Source organism: Dromaius novaehollandiae, chromosome 3, assembly GCF_036370855.1.
Source record: "Dromaius novaehollandiae isolate bDroNov1 chromosome 3, bDroNov1.hap1, whole genome shotgun sequence".
NCBI lineage: Eukaryota > Metazoa > Chordata > Aves > Casuariiformes > Dromaiidae > Dromaius > Dromaius novaehollandiae.
The window spans coordinates 79,962,539-79,970,751 of record NC_088100.1 but is presented as its reverse complement, the minus strand read 5'-3'; the positions used below and the strand labels follow the sequence as shown (position 1 = coordinate 79,970,751).

Sequence of the window (8,213 nt, the reverse complement as noted above, 5' to 3'; positions counted from 1 at the left end):
CTCTGTTCTCCCCCATAGCAAACTGTTGTGCTATTGTTTCACTATCAAACTATTCTCACTTACATGTTTTTGATGTTAGATGAGAATTATATCATGGATCATACTTACTTCCAGCTACAAAGGTAGCACAGAGAGCATAAATAGCAAGGTCCTGGAGATATTTGCAGATACTTACATTAAGATATTTAAATGAGTGAAAGAGAAACTCTTGCAGATCTATGGAGAGATCACTTAGACATTTTAAAATTAGTTTCAAGTTGAACAAGACTATGTGAGGTAAGACTTAGATTGAAGATATTCCTTTTTGAGTTCCCCCAATTCAAAATGGATAAACTCTAGCTATTGCTGCTCAGACAAATGAGGTGACTTCAAGATGTCAAACAATACAAAGCTGTTTTCTTAAAATTTAATAGCTTACCCGAAGAGACTGTTACTTACAGATCTGATTTTTGCCAAGTTACACAACGTGATCCTATAGCAAAGTGGCCTGGATTAGTGTTTTCAACAAGTTGAAACTACCTACAGCCCAGAGAAAAGTTATGTGCGTGGAAGTGATTCTTAGATAGAAAATATGATAGACAAACCAATGACTTTCAGGTTGCTGCCAATTCTCAACATTTCCTGACATGAAACATATTTCACACACTTCAGGGAATTCTTATTTTTGTTTTTCTTCAAATGGGATAGAAATGTAAGAATTGCTTCAGCTCCCCTCAAAATACATATCCCAGACAACTCTGTTCTGCAGTTGTAACCAGGTCCTTAATTACCCATATATATTGTCAGTTGAGGACTAAGAAACTAAGCAGACTGAAAGGAGAATAGTTACACTGAAAAGATGGAGGGAGGGATGAATTTATGACTTCTTAATGAGCCCCACAACAGTGTAACAGGTGTTATCTTGTTGAAGATAAGCTAAATTGTGTTAATTCATTAATAAATGTGGATAATGCTTGTAATTGCTAGAAATTATTTAAACAGTTTAAACACCTGCTTTCTGGAGAAATAGGAAACTGAAGCTTCTTTACAGCCTGACAATTCAGGCTAGAGCTGCAAACCGGCTATAACTAGTACCTCAATTATGAATTACCAAAGCTTACAAGACTTCATCTGTTTTCATGAGACAAGCAGAGCTGAAAGTTTCTAGTAATCTAATCATCTAACAATAATAATTTGTAATTATATATACATATCAATAATCTAATGATCATGGAAATTCTCAGACATTTTGTCCGAAAGAAACAGGTCCTTCTCAAAGTTCTTGGCTTACTACTAGAAAGAACAGCCTCAAAAGGAAAGCCATGTCACCTGTCTGCAACTCTGCAGAACCTGTCAGTCTCGTTTCAAGTGGCAGTAGCCTCAGCATCCCTAGTAGATGTTGTTATGGCGACAACGGAAATCTAACACCGAGCACTACATCTTTCTGCTTATCAGTCATTAGCAACCCTGCTGCATACAGCTTCAAAAGGAAGTGAACCTATGGGTTGTTTTTAAAAGCTCCTCAATGATCAAAGAGGAGAGAGATTACAAAACTGTCCTTCTGTTAAAAATTTAATGCTTGAGTTTGATCTCAGCTAGGGGAAGGGAGGGAAGATAAGTCTCCTTATACACCTCTGCAGCTAGATTTGTTGCTTATTTAGGGCCTGCTCATGTTCCTGCAGAAGATGGCAAAATGCACTAGCCCTTTATGAACAGTCTTCAGTGGAGTCTGCAGCTAATAGAGCTGGAGAATGAGCTAATCAGTGCTGTTGTCTGGAGTGTAAGTGTGCGCATGGACACATATGTCTTGTTGGGAATGCACAAGCACAGGATAAGAATGTGTATATGCTGGCACTAGGTAATTTCATCTCCCTGAATTGCACAGGTCACTCTCAGGGATGTCTTCAACCACCCTTCAGCTGTTACTGCACTTTGCTTGGCATATTAAGAGCAATCATGTCTATATAGGTAAGCAGCAGCCTAATCTATTTTTCAGAGGTATTTAGGAAAGGCATAGCAATGAAGTGTGTGGGGGGCGATGGGAAGGCAGGACTCTTAAAAATCTCAAGTTAAAAATGTAGTTGCTCTTTGTAGTGCAGGTGAACACCATAGCTGCACATTAGTATTTTTTTCCCTACTAAAAAATGTGGTCAGCACCACATGAGAGATCTTACTTCTCTCCTCTGGATCTTTATATCAGAGGCAATTTCTGTAAATTAGTTTGTTTCGTCACTTGTCGACTGCTCTGAAGTATATGCACTTGTCTTCTTGGTTTGTGTCACACAGTACACAACACAGGTGGCTCTGTATGTAATAACTACCAGACACATCTGCAGTCAGCAGGACCTCAAGGCAACAAATGTGTGCCCTGCAGTTACCCTGCCAATTCTGAAGCCAGGTAATAGAGGACATGCTGAACTTTCTAAGAAAATGGCATGCTGGTAACTATTACCACTGGCAGAGAACTGCAGCCTTTCTTGTCTGATACGCGCAATTTAGATTCCACAGTACTTAGATGGTGCTCCTCAGGATGTTTAGGTTGTTTCTCACAAAGCTTTCTTTTCCAATTCTGGGTAATGGGGAGAGGACTCTGTGTTTTTCTTAGTACTTCCTACTTACTTTAGGGGCTGATGAAGAAATAACGACTACCCTTCATTCAGATACTGTTTTTTTGTGATGAGGCTGATTCTGTTGGCCATTTCAATGACTGCCTCTTAATGTGGCAAATGAGAGCCATGGGAGCAGGCAAGAGGCACACCCCCACTTCATTCTTCATTTGTATCTTTAAGTAGGTGACTGAAGAAGCCCTTCAGAAGTTAGTGCTACAAACTGCATTTTTGGAAAATGACACATATTATTCTCTGGAGCTCTGAGTGGCATAAAATGAGATGCAGTTGATAAGTATCCATGGGTAAGAGAGGAGAATCAGGAGTAACAATTTTCTCAGATGAAATGATTCTTAATTCGGGGGGGGGGGGGGGGGGCGGCTTCATTCTTAACCAGAGAATAAGCATTCAAAAAAGGGAAAACAAGTCATTATCCACACTACAGGATTTATTTCTTTTCAATCTTGTTTGATAACTGAAATGTAATAAAATGGAAATACTAAGGAGGCTGCAAACAATGAGGCTGCTATTGACTAATACAGCACAAAACCTTAAAAGAAATAATAGGAGCAACTGCAGTAATGCTTCTCTGGATATCTAATACTGTGCCTGCGGTTTTCTGCCATGCTTGTGGCCTGGCACAGGGAACTGCTACTGCCAGTAAGCAAAAGGGGACTGGGGCCCCCATCACAGAGAGCAGAGCTGGGTGGGTCAGAATTTGGCCCTTGATAGAAATGTGCCTAACTTTTTAAATACCAGTGGTGGACGTTCAGCACATTTCCTAAGCAATCCACTCCTCCTCTTAACCATACTTACCAACAGAAGGTTTTACTCAGAGTCTGCACTGTAAGTTTCTTGCTGAGATTTAAGGCCATTCCTTCTTCTCCCATCCCAAGCAAACAGGAAGATCAGTGTAATGTCTTTTTCTCATAACAAATGGTTTTAAGGCATTCATGTTAGTCTTTTTTTCCCTCAGCTACATAACAACTACATATAACAACCACAGTATAGTGAGGCTGTGTAGAGATGGCATCTTCTTGCTACACCCTGTTTACTTTCTGAGGTTAGCAGATCAGAATATAAAAGAAATGTTATTCTTGTGCGGTCCCATTGCCCCTGTAGGAATAAAACAGCTGAGAAAATGAAAACAATTCACTTTTTCCTCAAAGTGGTAAGCATCTCCTAAATGGTGAACCTTTGTTACTGCTGCTGACGGCACAAGTCTGAAAAACAGCTTTCATCTCTGGCTACCTCAAAGGGTTTTTAAAAAGGTTTGTATATGATCTCATGGTGTGGTGGCATGATAAACGCAGGTTTCCTTAATGACATGAAGATTTTCTCTTTGGAGTATAAGTGCACTTTGGAAGAACTGAGAGGCAGCTCAGATTTTTGCATATTTTCTCCTACTGCAGATGTCCTGGTTTCAGTTGTTTGCTTTTTGTAAGGTCTATTCACTAACTGTAGAAAGGTCTAATAATGTCAATCCTCAGATTTTCTAAATGACAAAATAGCTAAATAATCACAAGTACTGTTCGTCATCTTAATTTAAATCTATTTCAGGAAATGGAAACTTTTCATCAGTTACACTGTAAAGTTACTTTGTTACTTGTCTGTCCTACTGTTACAAAATACCTCGATACTAAAATAACATGAGCACATGCTACAAAAATTACTGATCATAGAAGATGCATACCTAGTTTCTGGTGGGACATATATCAGAGCCCAGAATTGGTCTGCTAGTCCACCGACTATGACAATGTCAGAAAAACTGCTCTTGATAACTTGCATGTTTATTGTGTGCATGTGTGTGTGTATCTATATATCCATATATCCCTTCAACTTCATATTTTGATCTGAGTAGTTCTGGTGTGTTTTTTTTTTAATTTGAATGTAGGATTTTGCTTAAAATAGAAATAGTTTCTGTATATTACAATAACTCTACCTGTGTGTAACACTGAGGAGTTTTACACCTGATAAAGTAGAGAACCTCCACACGCCACGGTCTCCTCCACATCTACTGCACGGCAGAGAGAAGGGAGGTCTTGCTCAGCTGTGAAAAGATAGGGTGGCAGTGTTTTATGGACTAATGCAGCATGAAACGAACTTGGGGTTTGTGGAACAACATGACCATCTCAGTAACTGCACGGTGTGAGTGGGGCATTTGTCTCAAAAATGAGATCACAGCACTTGACAATACAGCACGTGGGAGGAGAAGCCACATAAAAGGCCTTTTTATATTTATGGCATCAACAGGAATAAATACAATTTTGGTCCATAATTGGTGCCACAAGTCAGACTAAAATTTGTCATGATGAGGACTTTTTTGTTTTAGTAAAGGAGCACCATATTTAAGGTTACAAGACATTAATTTTAGTAGTGGCTGAGAGCTAAAGCTCTGTTGGTATATATATGCCTGTGAATAATGGAGGATGACAAAACACTATGAGCAGTTCTGTGTTCAGGCAGTAATAATGACTTTGTTTTTTAGGGCATATTTTAATTCTCTTTCACTGTTTACAATAAATACATTTAAGGTATTATAAAAATCCCATGTGTGATACAAAGCGTATAGACTACCTCATAAATGCAGAATAAAGCACAAAATGTGCCATTTTTCAACCTTTTCATGTCTGAAATCATAACTTATCTCTCTGTATTTTGTGTAGTGAGAGAAAAAAATACATAAAAATTATTTACTCTGATTTTTCTTACTTCAGAGATGTGATACAGCTAAAATTGAGACTTCTGGCACAGATCTATTCTAAAGATCCTAATAGAACAGTTTGAAATCACCTTCTTTTTCTATTTATTACAGATTCTAACCAAAGAATATCAAAGCTAGAATTCTGGCTTATCTTTCTAGCCAAATATTCCATAGAAAACAAAAGGGCCTGAATAATGTTTTTCTTTTTTGGTCAGATGTCTGGCAAACTTTACAGTTAATGTGAACTGACAATATCCCTCCAATGTAAGCAGAAAGTGCCTCCTAAGTTTAAGTGGACTTTCAGATGCCTTTCATTTGGTCTGAAGATCATTTTGTTTTAAGGGACATCTTAATACTCTCACTTTTTGAAAAGGCTGCTTCAAATATTGTACTATATGATTATATCCATTTTGCCTACTGATGCTTGGTGTTAGCCAGAGGGCTGACAAATGGAGTTCAGGAATCCTGCCTGCCTCTCTGCCTGCCTTCCTCACCAGCCAAACCCTGCCCCTGTGCTGCAGTGTGTGATGATCACTGTCAAAATCTCTTAGTGATATAAGGCGGTAGAAGTGGTGAGGTGCAAGTCTGCCACAAACAGTCTGCGTTTGAGGATCTCTCACAGAGCATATGGCTGTCAACACTTTCAGGGTCAACCATAACTCATGTCAGCCCCTGAATTTCACTTTAAGCAATGTCATCTCCAAAGGTGCAATGGATTCCTATAGTATAGGAAGTTTTTTCAAGGAAAACAGGTATATTTCAAGTTAGTCAAGGTGAATGCCTGTTTCCTCATGAAGATATCTAAGCAAGATGAGATTTCCTCCTCACCTTCATGCATAGTTCTTCGTTTGCCTTCCACACACTGTCTCTTTTTTTTCACATTGCTGATATTAAGGTACAAAGTCTACAAAAAAGAATATAAAAATGTGTTTTAGCAGAAAGATTACCTACAAAGGAACACAAGGACCTACTGATTTAATTAATTTTTTGATCTTAGCTTAACCAAAATTACAAGTAGAAATTAAAATACCAATGGTAAATAGAAAAACTTTCCTTGTGATCATGTTTCTTTGAAAATATGATGAAGTCACTGATCAGAAAAGTCACACCACTCTTCAAACTGAGTGTCTGCCTGTGAATTTTGAGGCTATACATTAAAGCCATTAAGCCAGTGGAGTTTCACCAATGTGAAATAAGATTAGATTATTTCAAGCTGGTGGATAACATTGCCTTAAATTGTAATGACTTGAAGCTAGTCTGAATGAGCACTTCTCAGTTCTTTTGAGAAACACAGCTACTTGTGTCTGGATACAAAAGACTATTTCCATCTGGGAAAAACAGTTGTAAAGAATATTTTCATTATCTGCAATGTTCACCTGACATGTGTGAGTAAATAATCTAAACAGTGTTTCCAAAACAAGGTTTTGAGGGCTGTTTTTTATAGACTGTTCATTCTGCATGAGAACTACAGTGCAACTTACTTGACAATCTAACTTTGTGCTGTTACATATGCCATAGATGCATGATTTTCAACAGCAGTGATGACATTCATCTTGATGCTTGTGACCTTTTGGTGGAAAAGATTATGCACAACTGCTAGTGCTTTTGATCCACTTTTTCCTTTTTTTTTTTCTTCTGAGCTGTAAATTTTTAAATAAAGAGTGAGGCATTGGTGAAAGTGATGTGGTAGATCTGTATCAGATACAAAAGAATGGAAGTTTAGTTGTTTACCTTTCGATCATCATATGATGCTGCTGCACTTCAGGTACCAAAAAATGTGAGAGGATCCTAGCGCATGTGGCTCTTTCCAAACTAAGACTTCTGCGTTTAGCTTCCCAATCAGCATGCACAGCAAAATCCAGGTCTGCTTTGAATAACAGAAGGAGAAACTGGGCTGTTTTACTTACACAGTTCTGTGTAGTAAGCAGTTCTAGCATGAACATAAAAAAAAAAATTCTTCTGGACGGTTCAGGACTACAGCTTTTGCAAGGTCATCTTCTCCTGACTCAACCTTTAAGAATATGTTTTAAAAGCTCTCTGACTTTCCTCAGTACATGCCCTTTGGCACAACTAAACTGCACTGCTGCCAGTTCAGCTCAATATCTAGCATATTAACGAGGTGTCTTGGGCTTTTTATTCATTCTACAAGCAGGGAAGTCCATTCAGCAGTGACTGAGAAAGTTTAATCAAATAATCTTATTGTTTCAAATTTATCACCACCACAAAGGGATCTACTAAAGAAATACAGGATGAAAGAACTTGTTTTCTAACACTACACAGTTTTATACTGTGCAGTGCTGCCTTGAAGCTCACATGGAACAGTAGTGCTAACTTCTGTCCCTGTGCAGCATATAGGGATGTTGCTATCTACAGAAGAATATGAAGGAGCCTGCACAGTACCTCTGTGAACTGTCTGCCCACTGCCTGAAGTTCTTACTATTACTCTCACTGTAAATTCATACTTCTAACAGGTTTTTATGAAATCTTTTAATTTCCAAAAACAACTGGAAAAAAGCAGTGCAGTGAGATACTGTCTTTATCTTATGTGATGAAGTATATCCATTGTGGATGACAAAAGGCTAAGGGAGAACACCTTATGTACATAAGGGGAGAAGCAGCTGGCCTGGGCTCTTGGTCGGCATAGCAAAATATTTGTAGTATCTTCCAAAATTATTTCCTGAAGAACTGGAAAAATAAGGGTGGTTAACTTATGAATAGGATTCAAAATGCATATATGGAAGTAAGTTGCTGTGTTCCACACTGCAGAACCATGTGGCAAACATATAATGCTCCTTCATCTCATGTGCTCTTAGATCAAAAATTCAGCTTTGGGATTTTTAACATTTCAGACACCTGAGCAGCTTCAAACAACTGCCATTAATTTCATACAATAAAAATTGCCTGTCAAATCAGTCTCAAATGTT

The 8,213-nt window shown here is 38.3% G+C and overlaps 1 long non-coding RNA gene across 1 annotated transcript; it reads right to left on the bottom strand.

Moving 5' to 3' along the window:
- Positions 1–4,970: 4,970 nt before the first annotated feature.
- LOC135327707 (uncharacterized) lies at positions 4,971–7,148 on the bottom strand. The gene is made up of 3 exons (XR_010388095.1): positions 7,021–7,148; positions 6,771–6,929; positions 4,971–6,193 (listed from the first exon to the last, which is right to left on the bottom strand). It is a non-coding gene; the product is annotated as an uncharacterized LOC135327707 (long non-coding RNA).
- Positions 7,149–8,213: the final 1,065 nt, after the last annotated feature.